Below are 17641 nucleotides of genomic sequence, written 5' to 3'. Positions count from 1 at the left end.
CTTTGCCCTGCCACAGTAATTGTTCAATAATTGTTTGCAGCTCCTTTATTTATTTGTATAGATGTTGGATTCTGTCCTGCAGATCCATCCAAGAAAATACTTTATTTTACTGATTTGAAGGCATCTAGTAGATGTTAATACAGTATACATGGTAGAAGATATTGTGCATGTTTTTATTCTTTTTATTCACTTGTTATGAAAAAATGTTTTTGAATTGATCACAAGTTCTGGTTTTATGATACTCTGTGGGAAGGCTGAGTACAGATTTGCTTTCAATAAAAATGATTCCACTGGGTAAATAAAATTATTTTATCAGATTATGAACAATTTTAATACATACTCTATGTTCCCTTCAAATGAGAAAAAGTCAAAATTGTGGTGATGTGTACAGAGGAGTAATGAGAGTCTTACAGAAAAACAGGTATTTGCTTTTCTTCTAGGAAATTGCTGAAGGCAGCAGGACCCAGTTCAGATGTGTTTAAAATTTGTTTACACAGTGTTCACTGTCTGTAGGTCCTGAGTTTTTTGCTTGAAAAATAATCTGAACGTGGATAAGAAGGCGGAAGTGGGATTGTATTTGGTTTTTATTTTAATTTTTATCAAGCTATTTATTTATCTGTTGTATGATTCTAAATGTAACTGTTATCTTTTCTTCTCTTAGGGGGGTTGGAGGAAATATATAAAATGCACTGGTAGCCTTGCAATTCTTTTTTGTATGAGAAAACAACTACAGAAGTGGGATCTTAAAGAGAATTTAGTAGCTCTTACATCTTTATATCTTCTATAGACTCAGTTTTGAAGTTATACAGAATCTTCTACCCTCTAAATTCTATGATTTTTTAATTGTGTGAGAATGAGTATTTGTGATATTTTCATTATTTCAGAAGATTGTATTATTGTCTGTAGATAAATGGATGGAAATGTAGGATTTGCTGAAAAAATTGTGGATTCTATGCTTTGCTTTAAGCAAGGTAATGTTCCTTGAGATTTTAGCTTTTGAAGTGGTGGATTGTCTTGTGTTCTTTACAGGGAAAGTCTCTAGTGTGACTTGCAGGTTGGATTTTCACATAATTCCTTCCAGTTCACCAACGGATTTTTGCCCGTTCATTTGTTTGTGTACTTGCACCCATGAATCTTAAGAGACCAGTACCATGTTAAATGATTAAACATTTTATCTTGGTCCAGAATTTAAAAAAATACTTTCACTGCTTTATGAATGAGGATTTCTGGCTTGCCTTTCCAATGTCAGGATATTATTTGCTGTGCTAAGGGTCTATAAAACCAGTGGCAAACTGTTTTGCCTTACTGCCTGCTTTTCTTTCCTGGCCTGAAGAATTTGCCTTATTGTCATTTATAAAACAGGGAGCTGTGACTAAGGGACTGGTTATATCGGAACTTGATAAACCTTTGTAAAGCAATGTGCTGTTGCGAGTAATGGCCTCCATTCATTATTAGCCCAGTTGATTTTCATTTACACTTGGCTCTAACAATTAGCTTGAGCAGGTGTGAAGGTGATGGAGGGCCAGGGACGCACAGAGGTCAGCCACTGCTCTGTGTGATAAATTAACCATTATTATCTACAGTGAAAGTGGCTCTTTACGCTTGTCAGCAGCAAACAAAGGGACAACATATCTCGCATAAAGTGGAATCAGGGCCACTACTGCAAATGTGATGTGTCTGTAATTTTTGGCTGGTAAATAAAAGCAAATCCTTTTGAAGCGTCACACCTGTGTGTTTTACTTTGAGGAGGTAAACCTATCCTGTCTTGCAGATATATATATATAAATTTATGGATATTGAGTTTCAAAGCTGTAGTTAGTGGCATTTTATAGTAATGCATTCTAATCTTTATTAGAAACTAACCAGAAATCTATGAGTAAAGCATTTAAAACATGGATATTTTCAGCAGACTATAATAAGGAAATTATCTGAGACTTCTGATTTTTAAATTCATATGTTATTGCTTCAAAAGCACCTGCCTTTTTTTTTCTGCAGTACATTGGCTTTCCTCTAACCTGTACCTATGTTTATCCTTCAAATGAACTGTAATCTTCTCCAAATCTAAAAGATGTCCTCTTCTAAAAGGTGTGAAATTTGGAAATGATTCACATGTAAACCTCTCCCAAGCCCTCTATGTGACGCTGATGGATTGCAGAAGTGACAGAACTTGAGTTCTGCTGGGGCTTGGGTATAGTACTGCTGCTTTACTCTTATGAATTTCTTGGTCAGCTGGACTGCCAATATTTTACATGTCATGAGTAGGTTTTGAAGAATCTGCAAGCCTCAACCCTATGTGAAAACGAGAAAGTATAGAAAGGAGTAGGGCCACTTCCCTTCCCAATAAAGCAGGGAGTGCAGGAAATTTTAATGTTTAAGTTGTCTGTTGTAGCCAGTTCCCCTCGTCCCCCTCATTTATTCTGTTCTTGGAAGGAAAGGTCTTACAGTATGAGTGCCTGAAGCTAAGTTTTCATTCTGTGGCTAGCAAAATAGTCTGCCAATTTGCAATGCTTAAAGTATGCGAGCTCCCTCCACACATAGCCTGTCTTGCCAGTTAACAGGAAGAATATACAGATTTTTGGATACGTTGTTATAACCGCTGTTGTCTTTATGGAGAATTTTCAAAGAAACTCAAGGCTTTTTTTTTAACATTAGCTTTGGTTATCTGTGATGTGAGAAAACATTTCCTTGTTTTTTTGGTGGGCAAGAGTTACACCATCACACTCCTGCTAGCACTTGTACTGGTTGCTCAGAGTCCTCATTGTTAGCTCAAGTACCAACCCATAATCTTGATCCCATGGACCATGTTTTGTTCTGAAGAGGCATTTCATTTGCTATTGAGACTCTTTAGTTTATCTTTAGAATCATGGTGAATTTTCTTTTAAAATGTGTTTCCAAATATGACATACTTGCATAATCCACTGGCAGAATTTACAGAAGCACCACAGATTTGGAATCCAAGTACTCTAGCTGATTGAGCAGTCAAATGGCTGCTTGGCCTAAGCATCTTCTTCTCCAAAAGGTTAAGGAATTAGTAACCTTTGTTATGGAAACTGAAATCAACAAAATATACTGAGGCCTGAGGAGGAAGTTCTGTTATTAACCTTCCACTGTGCTTTGGCAAGAGCCCCTGAGGCTGCCTGTGAGGTCTGGGGTGGGGAGTCTGCAGAGCTGCTTCCTCTGGTTAAATAAGGCCTTTCCAATGGCAAGTTTCTTTTGTGCTCTGATTTTACTGCATATGAGACCACTTCTTGGTCTTGTCTGGATGTAGTTAGGGGTATCTGCATCACCCTGAAAATGCTGGTGTGACTGCCTTAGAAGCAGCAGTGGTCCATGGGCTGACACACAGAAGTTGCATTGCAGAATGAAGGGTAATGCCCTCCCCAGAGGAAGCAAAATATTGTCAGTTTAGGGCTGCTGCTTATCAAAGCATAAGTGAAAGGGGGTGGGGAATAGAGACATTTGGTTGTTTATTATAAAAAGCAAAGCTCTTGCAACTAAGTGGCAGCAGTTTAGCACTGCACAGTCTTGTTAGAAGTAAAGTATATGTTTAATCATTTGATTTGTCAAAAGGGAGGGTTGAACTCAGGGGAATAAATATAATACACATGGGTTTAATTACCATGGATGGGTAGGCAAAAACAAAGTATGCAAAACAGTACATTTACTCTTCACATATGTGTGTATATACATATATAATTAGAGTTGGGAAGAAAATGCATTTTTTCCTGCCACCCACACTTTCCTTGTTTTTTATCAAAATAAATATTTTGATAGAAAAACATGCATTAACTCTACCATATATAGTAACTACTTGTCACAGACAAAAATTAAAATAAAACTTTGAAGTTAGAGTAAAGGAAGCTAATTTTATTCATTAGAAATACATGAAACTCTAATTGGGAAGGGCACAGAGAGGAACACAAACATTTGCTGCATGGTAGAGGAATAAGCATACAGTAGACAAACACAACTCTTGAGTTTCTCTAGGTGGCTTATAGCATATCTTCGGCATGGGGACCAGGCACATACAAAGATACTTTACAGTAATTTGTCCAAGGCTGTGTTGTAAATCATTGTCAAGGGGTTAATACTTTGAAGTTTCTACTCATAGGAAGGCCAGAAAAGCTGCCCTATCTGTTATGTGTTCCATAAAACGTAGGGAGTGGGGGGTGATTTTTTTGTTTGGGTTTTTTTTAATTGGAGAAACTTGTGAAGATTGAACAAAAATGTAATTTTTGTCTGAGGTATAAATGAGACGGAATGTCTCATTTTTGCTGCACAAATTAGGGAAGTTAATAAATATGTGATGTGGTATGAAGTTAGTTGTGTTTGCTATCTTGAGAGATTGTTCAAATAGGGAAAGTCAATAAAAAACTGTTAAAATGTACTTTTTTCTTTGATCTATATTTATAAGGACCATTTTTTACAGTTAACCCATGCAAATTCAATGAATTTTAACAGCCTGCTATGGCTGAAGATTTATCCTCTTCCCAATATCTTTGTGCATAGAAGCATTAGTTAAGGAAGTTTATGATTTGGAGAAGATATATAAGTTAGACTGGGCATGATGCCAGATTTGGTCTGCTGCAGATTCATCACAAGCTGACAATGTAAAGAGAGTGCAGATCGCTAATGCTCAGTGATGTATAAACATTTAAAAGTTCAGCTCAGGTACCATTCCTGGAGCTTGAAGCCATTTCTAAATCTCTGTACTCTGGCCTGAAGTCAGAAGAAACTGTGGTGGGGTTTCCTGGGGTGTTGGAATCCAAAATAAAAGCCTCTCTGAGGTCCTCAGAGAGAGAAAAGAATTAAAATATATTAAGCCATAGATATAGAGTAAAAGTGTAAATTTTAGTTTTAAGTAAAAATATAGCTTAAGTGCCCTAAGAGTTTCTGTTAGCTAGTGAAAAGCCTTATTACCCAGTTCAAAGTTCAGTGATAATACCCTTCACAAATTCAACTTAGCTCTAGATATAATGAAAATATAGTTTGCATTCTGGGATAGAACAGATAGAATTACTCACGTAAACAGATAATACCTTATACATAAGATTTAAGTAAAAAGAACACTGCTTTTGCATGTTAGAATTAAATTCAGATTGGCGTAGAAAGTATTGTTTTAGAAGTGTGTTTTTAGCTGATTGGATGATTCATGAATTTAATTCCCTGCATTGGGGATCGGAGAAGAACAGCCAACAGAAGAAAAAAACATCTGAAGAGCAGCAGCACCATCATCATCACCAACAGCTTTTGCAGCCCAGGACAACAGAACTCCACACTGAGAAGCTGTTGCCCTGAACACTGGGACCTTATACCAGAGAGCTGCTACTCAGAACTCAGGGCTTTATGCCAAAAGCTTTTAGCAAATACTTTAACTCTCCGAACCCTTTGCCTTTGAGACTGATGCTTTTATACAATAAAAACCTTTCTATCAAACATCACCTGCTCATGTCTCTTTGAGACCTGGAAATATTATCAGAATCCCTGTTGAAACTCGACACTGGGGGTCTTGTATCTCCTGCTGAAGAGAAGTCAGGGACAAAAATACATGGAAAGAAAAAGGATTGGGTCAGGTGCATTGCATAGGTTTGCTTTGTTGGTTCTAACTTGTCATGATAAAGTGAATTTTACTGATTTTATTGGTTTTATTCAGTCTGAAATTTCAGAAGTTACTTAGGTCTGGTTAATGTTGCAGTGCAAGGATTTCCTTCTAAAACATTTTGTGACATGAGCTGGAATACCTTTTCATGGAAGAGCCTTACCTTACCTGTACTTTAAGTTGTGTGAGGGAAGCAGGCAGCTGTGAATAAACACACTGTACATTCCTGGGGGAGGCCAACAATGATGGTGCTATCTTTTATCTTAATTTTCAGAGTCTATATTGAGATCTGGGACATTTTAGCATGTTACCTCTAATGAATCCAAACAATGTATTTTTATGTTCAACAAATGTCAAAACCTTGCCTAGAGGAAGGGTTGCACATACATGGTGGCAGGCAGGAAAGCATCCCAGAACTTTGGCAGATGGCTCTCAGAGTTGACTGGTTGTGTGCATTTTGTGCTTCTGTTTTTATTTTAATGGATGTGACTTACAGTGAGAAAAGTTAGGATTATTTTTATGAAGTTTATTTGTGCATTACAAATGTTGAAAACTACTGTATATTATTGAGAAACAAACTGTATTTGTTCAATGAAGAAATAAAACTCCCCTTTCTATCTCTAACTTTGAACAAGCTGATTATGTCACGCTGCTACAAAGTAATACTTTTTACGGTTGGCATTTCTAAAGCTGACGCAAAAGGCGTTGTGCATTCTTTCCTCTGCACTGTAGAAGGAAAGTGCAAAAGCACAAATGCTGCAGGCAAAAACTAACTTTCCCTGGAGCTGGAGCAAGTTCTGCCCTAGAAAGTAAAAAGAATAAATTTTACCTTGTTTTGAAACATGAACTAGAAAAGAAAATGCATAAGGACATTTATAGTTATTCTGAAACCATCTGTTAATGATGCAGCATTTAAAATACTCTGAGGCTTTATTGCACTGAGAAGAGAGAATCTCTTTTTTTCCTGAAATTATCAGATTTGATAATTATCAAATGTGCTGAATTCATAAATAGGTTTTTTTCCTCTTCTTTTTCCCCTGTTTATGTTTTGAGGGAATTAATCGTGTCTCCCTTTCAGGAATTTATTAAGGCAAATTTATAGCTTTAAGTACATGAACAGCATCAGCTGGTGATTACCTGAGTCTTTCAAGTCTGCCACATGCTGAAATTCCATAGTGGATTGCGTCATCGCAATGATGTAAAGGGAGTCCCTTGGTTTCCTTTTCTTTGGGTATCCAAATATTCTAGTTCAAGGCCTGGTGCTTTAAAGTTTTTAGCAATCATTCTTAAAGATGCAAACTGCTTTTAAATTGCTTCAGTGGTATATGCTCTCTCTGATTACATATAGCTCATAATACATTTATATTTATACATTGCAAATTGTTTTATATGCTCTAGTATGAACTATGCATAGTTTTCCTCATGCTTTTAGGCCAAATTGAGGTTTGCTGCATCTCTGAAAACTTATTTTTAAAGTGAGGTGTTTTTTTCATTTTTCCCACTTAAGCAAAATTCTATTGCTGCAAAGTAAAAATCCTATTGCTGAAAAGTAATTGTATGAGTGAGTGTCTCTGTTTAAGTGAACAGTTTATGGTTACTGTATTAAAACGAACATTTCAACTTGGCTAACACAACCACTGAATAAACACATATTGATATTATAGAACAAAATAATATATTAGTGCATTGCTCATTTGTGCTCTGATAGTCACCCTGATACTATTAGTCATGCGGGGAGTGACAAACACAATTACACTCGAGTGCTAATAGAGTGGAAGGGCAAAACTGCCTGACCTCGGCATCCTGGGTCGATTTAAATGTTTGATGTCTCATTGAATTAGTATCACAGTGTGAAAGACAAAGCTCAAACTAATGGAAATGAGCCTGGACATGCAATACTGCTGATTGGGCTGACATAATTAGAATAATATTCTTCACACACTAATAACAAGCAGAAGAAATAAATAACCAAGAGATAACTTAATGACTGCATGCTAAAATGCTCCTTTGAATATGCTAAGGTTAGCATTTTCTATTTACTTATGGAGCACTGAGGGAATTTTTTCTCCATGTAATCATTAGCTGTGGTGATCAGCTCCATACTGGTCACTAAGGCCATATGAAACTATGCAGGTTGACCCAACTTTTCCCCCTCAACATCATTATTTAACCCTCAGGGCATTGTTACAAATATCTGTCTCTCTAGAAAACCTACCCAATCCCTCACAAAAAGAGAGAGGAAAAAGGAGGGGGAAAAAAAAAGCTGACACATGATGGATTCATAAATATATAGCTTTGTATCCTCTTATGCCCTTGATCTCTGAGGTACAGAGGGTCATAAAGCATGAGTAAGTGTACAGGGCTTTTGAAGACTTTATAGTTCTGTGGGCATGAAGTGAGATTTTGATATGTTGGAAACAAAACACCCCACAATTTTTTAGAATGATTTTTACAGTAGCTTATCATTATCTTTGTCAATCTCTTATGTGCTTTCTCAGCTTGAGGTGAGGTGATGTAGAAACAGCCTAAGAAAAGATGTGGGTAAGACAGATGTCTAGAAAACCACTTGACATCGCTCATCAGTTCCATCTAAACCTCCTTCTTCATCATTTATTCCTGATCATGATATGTGCACCAGAAATCCCATTTAACACATATAAATAAACAATAAAGCACGTTGGCTTCACTTCAGGTGGACAAGTCTTTGCCATGGGTGGAACTAGTAACCTGTTCAGCCATAAACATGTACTTGCAGGATGTAGGAGGACTTTTGATTCTTAACCAAGACCTACTGGGAGTAAAACCATAGCAATTTGCTGCCTAGGTATTAAGGAGTGTCATTCTGAGACTCAGATAAAAAATCATTCAATGGATTAACTAAATAAAATGCTTTTTTTCTCTTCCTGCCTACAGTTCATAACATAAATGTAAATATTTTTCTCATGTGAGTATATCATTGGACTGAAAAATGAGAAAGCAACAACAGCTTCCTGAAGAGGCTGAGGAATATTTTCAGCTAGAAATGTTGTGCCTTTGCCAAGTATGAGCAAACAAAATGCTTTTAACTTTAGGTTCAATATGGTAACTTTGTCCTGGAATTTGCTACAAGATGTTTCTGGGTCAAGTCTTCAAAACAGCAGATCACCAGGCTTCAATCAAGTCAGGAAGCTTTGGAGTGTCTTTGGAACCTGATGCAGGAAAATTCCATTTCTTAATGCAGGAGCTGGCAGTGAATTTCCCTGTACTTCTGGAGCTGTGACCTCATTCACGAGGGGATATCACCACAGTACAAAACTGTTAATAAGATCTGATTAATTTAAATTTGGCTTGTTAGTGAGAACTGAAACTTTCAAATCTAGAAACACCTAAGACAATGTACATGGATTTTCATGCCCAGTTGACCCATAAATTTATATAATGACAAGCCTTCTATCATGAAGGTACTGAAGTAGAAACCATAGTTTGAAATAAATAAGATGTTGCATTTTGCAAACTTGCAGGTAGCGGAGTCCCAGCAGAGCATTTTAGCTTTGACTAGCACAAGGTAGTGAAATGCTGTTCATCTGTTATGTTCATAAGCTGACCTACATCTGTTACTTCCTTTCAAATATTACCAATAAAAAAGAAGGCCCAGCATTTTCAGCAAATCACATTATTTCACTTCATTAAGGGTTAAGGGTTTTATGTCAGTCTATTACCAATTCAGGCTGAGATAGCAGTGCTGAGCCAGCATATGCCAAAGTATCGAGGGCTGGCACAGACGTGGGTGTCCTCTGCTTCCAGCACAATCACCCTCAGTGCTGGAGGGCTCTGACTGGGAAAGGGCTTGGGGTTTGTGTTGTAGACCAGTGGCTTTAGTAAGTACAGCTGTCATGAAGGCAGTAAGAAATATATAACTGATTCCATTCCACAGGTTTTTGATTCTCAGAGTAAGTGACCCAAAATTGTCCCCTCCTGATCCAAGCCCCTCAGCCTTCTGATCACTGTTGCTCATTTACTTTTGTCAGCTCAGTCCTGTGAGCTGTCAATGTTGACTTTGTGCTTGCCTGCTCTGGGTTGTTCCCATATCCTTACGGAAGAAGCCCTGGCTCCCTTAGTAAGAAAATTAGCATCATATAAGAGGAGCAGGAATAATTCTTCTCCTCCATAATGTGGAGAAAACAGAAGCAACAAATATAGTAAACTAATTACTATTACCTGTGATTATGCAGAGACACTACCTGTGAGCAGCACCTCTTTTTCTTCCACCCTCATCTTTTGCCAAGAATACTAAACCAGTGATATGGAATAAGAAGTTGAATCTTGAGGTAGTTTGAATTTAATGGTGAGGGATTATTTTCCCTCTCTGTTAAACCCATCTGAATTTATGCTGCTGAGCCACCAAACCTGCTCCACTCAGCCCCTTTAGATAACCTTCTAGAGTCTGTGTGCAAATGGCAATTTTTGTTTCCTGTTTTGAAACAGGAAACACACAACAGTGGCCACTAAAAACAAAAGATATGCAAGCAGACCAAAGATGCTCTTATTTTTCTAGAGAGCTTTCTTTAAGCAAATCATCTGGCTTTTGCTCAGGCCAGATACTGATTTTTTTGGTAATACACTGAACATTTTGAGGCTGGAGTCAGAGGCCTTCAAGAGCACCAGAGCTGATAATAACAGTAGGTTGACTTATTTTGGTAGCTGAGCCTAACATAAATTTCAACCCTCTATGAATGACTTAAAAGCTGCACACATTGAGCACCTTGCAGTGGTTTCTTGATGTTAACCATCTGGGGAAATGTGTTTTGCCATTCACATGGTTTTATGTTTTTTCTGACTTCATTCTTTATTTGGTGGCAGCTCTGTTTTCTCGCTCCATGTAAATGGTTCTGGTAGTACAGCCATATTCTCACTAAAAAGGGTGTCAGCAGTCTGTTGTCCCTTACTTAGCTCTAGTTTCCAATTACAAATCTGTTCATGTTACAACTCAGTATAATTTGCATATAATTTGGCTTATTGACAGCTAATTTTTTTAAAACTGAATTCTGTTTTCAATAGAATTGGAGGAAGCAAACTTGTTAAACAAGCAGTGGTGGTTCTGCCTTTTCTGTGGCTCCTAAGGTAGTTAACATTTTAGTGATGTCTGAATTCTAAATTTTTTGTCATAGTGACCTGGGAAAATTTTTCCTTAAAAAGAGACTTCCTCAAACAATGTCAAGACATCAGCTGTTGTGAAAGTATCATACTGATAAATGAGAAGTGGAATATTAACACTTCTGGGCTGAACATGTGGTTTCATCAGAATCAGTCAAATCAGAATAATGGGTCTCAATTCTTTACATCCTTCTTCAATTTGTGCCTGTTGACACATCATCCCCAGATCTGTAGGTTTAGGTTTATATCACATACCTGAAGAAACCATTCACAGATTTCTCATTTATATCTTCCATGTCTCTTTTGTGCTGTGATTGCATGAAAAATATTATTTGTTTAATTTTATGGTAAGTAGGAATTTAATTTCAAGAGTAACTATGGGATTATCTAAACCTTTCTTCTGAAAGGCTCTTTTAACAAGATAAGCTTAGTAAAAGTAAAAGTGCTCTTTGGCACCCACTAGTGTGTCATTATCCAGTGCCTTGTGTGTGAAGGGTCAATTTTATATGGTGCAGAAAGGATAGAAAATGTCACTGTGATAATCTCTATTCTCAAATCCTCTATTCTCACAAACCATCAGCTTTTCCTGTGTTTTAATTTTCTACAACAGTCTTCTCCTGTAGTCATAAAAAATTCTGAATCAAGGGCATTGACATAAATAGAAATCTTTAGGTTAAAGTATTTTGGATTCCCAGTCAGCAAATGTGTGTTTCAGTTTGTATATTATTAAGGAACAACGACAACAGTCAGGGTGTTTTTCAGTAATTCCTGGTGCTCACAGATGAGTTAATGCCCTGAACTGGAAGGTCTGGTTCCTTCTGAAAATTTGTAAGTTAGACAATGTTATACTCTTTTATTTTTCCCCTCCAGTGGCCTTAGTCTTGATGATAACCTTGTGCACAGAGTGGTACTGCATATTTTCACAGCAATAGTTTAATGGAAGGCGATTGCTTCATCTGCAATACTCTGCATCCATTCTGAACAGCAAATCCAAGTTCTGCCTGCACACATATAACTGACAGGGGTTACTGAGTAATGCACCAGCTGCCACTTGAACTGGGGTACTTGGGGGCATTCTTATGCAAAACATTGACAACCTTTCTGGACCACAGAACTGCAACTTTCCACATCATTCAGAAAAGATATATTATTGAATAATAATTTGAAATAAAATCCTTTATGTATTCAACTCTCCTGGTACAAACCCTCCACTATCAAGGAATGTACTGAAAGTGGTGGTATTCCAGTATCAGTTGAACAAAAACAGCCTTTGGCTATCTGGACTAATAAGAATGAAGAACACTTGCAGTTAGAAAAAAACAAGATTGTTTTGTTTTGTTTTGAGCAAATGTAGAAATATCACACATAGCTGCAGATTTGATTTGCTTTCATGCCATTTGACAATCTGATAATTTTTACAAAGATATACTTGAAATGCTGTTTCATGCAAAGTTCACTTTTTTTCTTGTTTAAAAAACACTACATCTTTAATTTGCAAGGCTGTGTATTAATTTTGCTGAGTACTGTTTATTTCCCTTCCATTCCACTTTATTTAAAGTCAGTTGTTGACAACTCTCAGGCGTGTCAAAGTCTCACCACTAATAATTGCTTAAGGATCCCTAACTTCTATAAATGTTGGTTCCAGCTAAAAACCCCATGCAATAGCCCTGCTGGAAGGAAAGGGGGAGGGGGGTAGGGAAGGAAAAAAGGGGTGGGGAAAAAAAGCAGAAAAAAAAAAACCTGAGAACTTCTTCTGATGAATTTTTGATTTTCCTTCCTAACAAAGAAATGTCTGAGATTCAAAGAAATAGCTTAAAGTGATATTATAAAATAGAATATGGAGTGCACTGTTCTGAATGACTCTTTGCTTTTAATGTGAGGCTGAAAAATTGTCAGTGCCTTTTTTGATTAGATGAGATTATTTTTTTTTTTTTGTTCTTGATCTAAGAATTGAGGAGAAAAACATGCTACTTGCATTTGAATATGGTATGAGCTGGCTGTAATGTGTTGAAGATAAAGCAATACCAGTACTGCCTGAAGGCGGCACCTGTATCTGTGGGTCAATGCCATTCCTCCTTAGATCGCTGCGGAGCCCTTCTCTCGGCTGCTGCTTTATTAGGCCTAATTAGGCAGGCTGTCACTTTTATTGGTGATGGAAAAGGAAGATAAGTAGATTACTTGTGTCATCTATCTCTATCCGGACGTGTCTAAAAAGTCTAAAGTGATTGCTGTGGGCCACAAATATATTTCACAAGAGGGGGGAAAAATCAGAAATGTATGAAAACTCTAGGAATGACTTACCTTTGGCACTACTGTGTGTAATTTCAAACCCACAGAGAAAAGAGTTACAGTACGTATGTAAAGTCCTTTTGTTCAGAGGGAGAAGGTTGTCTGTAATGGTTTTTGTGATATCAAAATAATAAAAAAAGGCTGTTTTCTACTTAAAATTCTAGCAGCAGTTATATATATTTTGAAGTTAATCCAAGTTATAATAAGAGAGCAGCATCTGTGGGTGGTGGAAGAGGCTATTTTGATGACAGGCTTGTTGACGTGTTCCTCTGATGGGTTTGCTCTTCAGATCATTGCTCGGGGCATCTCCAGTTTATGCAGCATGTGTATATTTTTAATGACTGTTTATAGGAATAATTGTTTTCTAAATAAATAAGGTATCAGATACCTTCTTAAACAAATAAATTATTGAGAGCTAATATTATCAACAGCAATCAGTACTTGCAATATTTTAATTGTCTGAGATATCTTCTGATTTGGAAGATGATAATCTCCAGGATGTTCCTCAACAGAAAGAGCTTACTAGGTATAACATTGTGATAGGAAAATGAAATTACCTTTTATAGACTCTTATGAAAAGAAAATATGTTCTTGATTTAAGGATGTTGGTACAGTCAGATACCAATCATTACAGAACTTTAAGCTCAAGGTTAAAACAAAATGGGTTTTGTATTTTAAAAAATTCTTAAAGCCACCAAATCACAGCCAGACAGGTGATAAAATGCTTTTAAAAATTTGGATTTTTTTTTTTTTTCTTTCAGGGCTGGGCTCTTACATCAACTGTTGGTGCATCCAGTCATGTGGGATACGAATACTGACCTCTCAATATTTGTTTGCAGCCACAGCACAGGTAGCAGAGTGTTAACATAGGTACCTTTAAGAAATATGTCAAAGATGTCTGAGAGAAAATTCCTAAAAATCTCATGTCTTTAACTATTAGCTAGAATAAATGTATAGGTATCAATAAAACTATTTATAGACTTAATCACAGCTCAAGGGCAAGATCGGGCCCTATCCAGCATTCCTTACCCAGAACTCCTGTAGGCTTGAACTATTTAATTTGAAGAAATGTTCTTGTGTATAATGAGTGCTGTGCAAGATCTATTTAAAGACAAGTTCTGAATGCTGCACCAATGGCATCTTTATTCAAGATCCTGTGTTCCACAGGCAGTCAGCCATTCTATTTGTTTGGAAGCTTCAAATCTTCTCATCCATTATTCAATTCAGACTATTTAGGCTTTATTTTCTTTGCCTTAAAGACTCCTCTTCACAGATGTTGCCTAACAGCCGCTATGAATATTGAGATAACTGGAAGTGCAGTGTCATGGAAATCCACCATTAGGACACACAATTTCATAGCTGCTGTACAAGTCTTTTTGTAAAAGTGGAGGGGTTTTGAGCTATGTTATGACAAAAATATTCTAAATGTTGGACAGAGAGGTAAATAGTACCAGGAAATTTTAAATGAGTTTGTCTTGAAGAACTTGCAGATGGTTATTAATTTGAAGTAATCCAGAAATTTGATGCTTCAGGATTTTTTGTTCTGCCTACCACTGTGAGCTATAACTTTTACTTAGTATCCATTTCTCAACTCTTTATCTTAATTACAGTATCTGCTCAGAGTGGGAGTCTTTCAATGTCAAGGTGTCAAGGTCTCTGAAAAACAAAGGAAATATTTTAATATGCTGTATTTGTTTTCTAAACTTCAAGGCTGAAACTATTTTCCTCCATAATGTGCAAGAGTCAACTGCAGTGTATAAAGGCAGTATATTTAGTTCTCCACGTGGTAGAAACTCCCTTTGGAAACTGCAAGCTGCTGGCAGTTGGGCTCAACAGCAACCTCATGGGAGGCAATCTCTCATAAGGAACTCGGTGCAACTTTTGAGGAGCCCCAAATGAGATTTTGAATTGTGAGTTGGTGAATTGTCCAAGAAACAAAATCTTGTTACTCTATAGCAGTGCTGTGGTCTGCCTTCAGTTCATTTGTAAGGAGTGAGTAACTGCTTATCTACATTCCCCCAGCCAATCTGTAGTAAACACTGAAGGTGTCACTTTCCATGGGCTGCCAAAAGCAGCATTCTCTGTCCTTCCTGCTTGGCTGGGTTCTGCCCAGAGCACAGGGCACACACACCTCGCCAGATCTTAGGCTTAGGTTCTAATTCTCGTTTCTGATTGTGGATACATCTGCTTTCAGACCCCAGTTTTAAGCATGGGAACATACTATCCATGCCTATTCGTTTGTAAGATTTACCTAAGGATTATAACAGGATTGAGCTACTGATTCCAGCAGCTGATCACATGGAGAACCACACCTCAGCTTACCAAACCCGGCTGATTTGGAATCAGATGGAGAAAACTGAGATCTGAACTCGAGGCAAATGTGAGAGCTATTAGTTATTTACCGTCTCTCTGTATCTTAGCACAAAGATCCATGGTCTGATCTACTTGGAGATATCTAATTCTATGTTGTCTTTAAGTTAAGGAAAAGCCAGTCTCTATATAAATATTTTTGCCATTACATTGTTTTCTGGATGTGTCCATGTTTTTGTTGCTGACATTCAATGCCACCGCAGCAGACACAGTGCATCTGAGTGATAAAAATTGAGTTCCTAAAAAGGTTACTTATCTTTCTAATGCTTTTAAAAGGTTTAGAGAAAAAAAATATCAAAATTACATCGCAATTTCATGGTTTCAGTGTAACATGCCTTATTCCATTATTTCCTCACAGTATCTGAAGTTTCCTGACTTCTGGCTCATCCAACTCAGGTGACTCTGTAAAATCCCAAACAAGAGTCCTCACTTGAAAGATATGGAACAACTGTCGTTGCTTATGATAAAAAAAAAAATGAATTAATCCTTGTTTTCCTTCTTCCCCATAAACATGCAAACTCTCTCCATGTCCATTCTCATGCCCTGTAACACCTGTGAACAAATCGAATTTCTGTATTTCCAATTCAGAAAAAGATCAGAGAAAGGAAAAGACCAGAGCAAAGATGGCATCCTGGTTTCAAATCTGTCTCTGAGAGGAGGCAGGGAAAGGTACGGTTGTGCACCTTCTAAAAACTTTGAAAGCTCTACAGGGTGAACACACCTGGTTAGAATGAGAGTGTTTGTAAAATATATAGTTGTAGTTGGTTATACAAACAGATGTGTCAAAATCTTAGTGAGAAATAAGGTACTTTAATAAGAAATATAAAATATAATGTTTTACTATTATTTTGGATTCTTTTAACAGGTGCTCTTTCTTTGCAAAGTATGATGCCTGCCTGTTTCCTGGCTATGTATTTCCAATTTTCTCCCTGGTCAGTTAGGGGTAGAGATGAACCCAGGTTCATATCCTCACAGGCTGCTGCAGACAAGGACCAGTGAAAGAATAAATCCGTGATGTATTGTACAAACATTTTCCCTTTTTGTGTTTGCATTCTTGCAGGGAACACATAAGAGTTTTTGTATTCTATCTGAATTTATATAGAGAAGATTTGCCCTATAGTTTCTACAACCTTTTAAGTTATGAACTGTAGTCCAGTCAGGGTCTAGTAGGTCAAAAGCACTGAAGTAGCCAACTGAAGCCAATTCATTTTTAAGAGATATTCAAGATTCTAAGGTGTTCCTCATTTCAAAAGGCAGATTGTGTTTCTCTAATCATGTTTGTTCCTTCTCTTCAGCCATTGAACCAATTACACACCAAGAAATATAATCTAAAATGACAAAGTTAATTGCACAAAATTCTTGCAGAGTTAGTTGAGATCAGCTTTAAAGACTCTTTAAATTTTTAAAGCAGCATATTCCTCCTCCTCCTATTTCTGTGTTTCCTGTAAAGCCAGAGCCAAACTCCCTGTCAGCTATGCAGGGTTTGGGGAAATAGTTTAGTTCTCATATTTATTTCCAATTGTGTCATTTTTTTGTCTTTTGATATTAACCTACTTTTTATTTCAAACTAATGACGTCTGTGTTGGCGATGTAGGATATTTGTGAGGAGAGTTAGGTGATAAAGATGCTATCACCAGATAACTGCAGCTACAGAACAGTTCTTTGGATGTGGCCTTTGCACATCTATGTAGATCAGGCAGGAGGAGACAGGAGTTTCCTTCATTTTTGGTGGCACTTTTTTTCACAGCACTTTGACACATCTTTCAGCCACACAGCCATCAGTCCAGCCAGGGTCCAATGCACAGATGGACCTTGAATTTGGCAGTACCATAAAGGGCAGTATCTGGTCCTAGCTGCATTTATGTTTCTCCTTGTTTCTTTCACATCCCATTAATATTATATTTGAGATATAATATATCTCAAAGTTTTTGCTTTGAGAACATTAAAAAGCCTGAACTAAAGTGTACAAATATTATTGTTTTATATTAATGACTTCTGTATCCAATTAGTGAAGACCATTATTGCAATATGTTCTGACTTGCATTGCACACAAGAGATAATAAACAAGATTCCTGAGAAGCAGCTTTATAAATAAATAGCTTCTCTGCAGCATTATTTGATTGTCCCAGCTCCTTTGGTCTGTCACTTTGCCACACAGCAGAGTGCAATGGCACCAGTAACAAGCACTTGTCACAGGGTAAGGGTTCCATCAGAGCCAGAACAGTGTGCAGGAAATACCAGCTTTCCCTG

General features: G+C 37.1%; 1 long non-coding RNA gene across 2 annotated transcripts in view; it reads left to right on the top strand.

Annotated features, from left to right (window-relative positions):
- Positions 1-17641, top strand: part of LOC147650727 (uncharacterized) — a 105041-nt gene that overhangs the window by 27006 nt on the left and 60394 nt on the right. For both annotated transcript variants that reach the window (XR_015275857.1, XR_015275858.1), the window contains exon 5: positions 13783-13871. This is a non-coding gene — a long non-coding RNA (uncharacterized LOC147650727). The remainder of the gene's footprint in view (positions 1-13782; positions 13872-17641) is intronic.

The sequence above is a fragment of the Cyanistes caeruleus genome, chromosome 13, assembly GCF_971803275.1.
Source record: "Cyanistes caeruleus chromosome 13, bCyaCae1.hap1.1, whole genome shotgun sequence".
Classification (NCBI taxonomy): Eukaryota; Metazoa; Chordata; class Aves; order Passeriformes; family Paridae; genus Cyanistes; species Cyanistes caeruleus.
The sequence above is the reverse complement of the archived record's forward strand: the minus strand, read 5'-3'. Positions and strand labels throughout refer to the sequence as shown.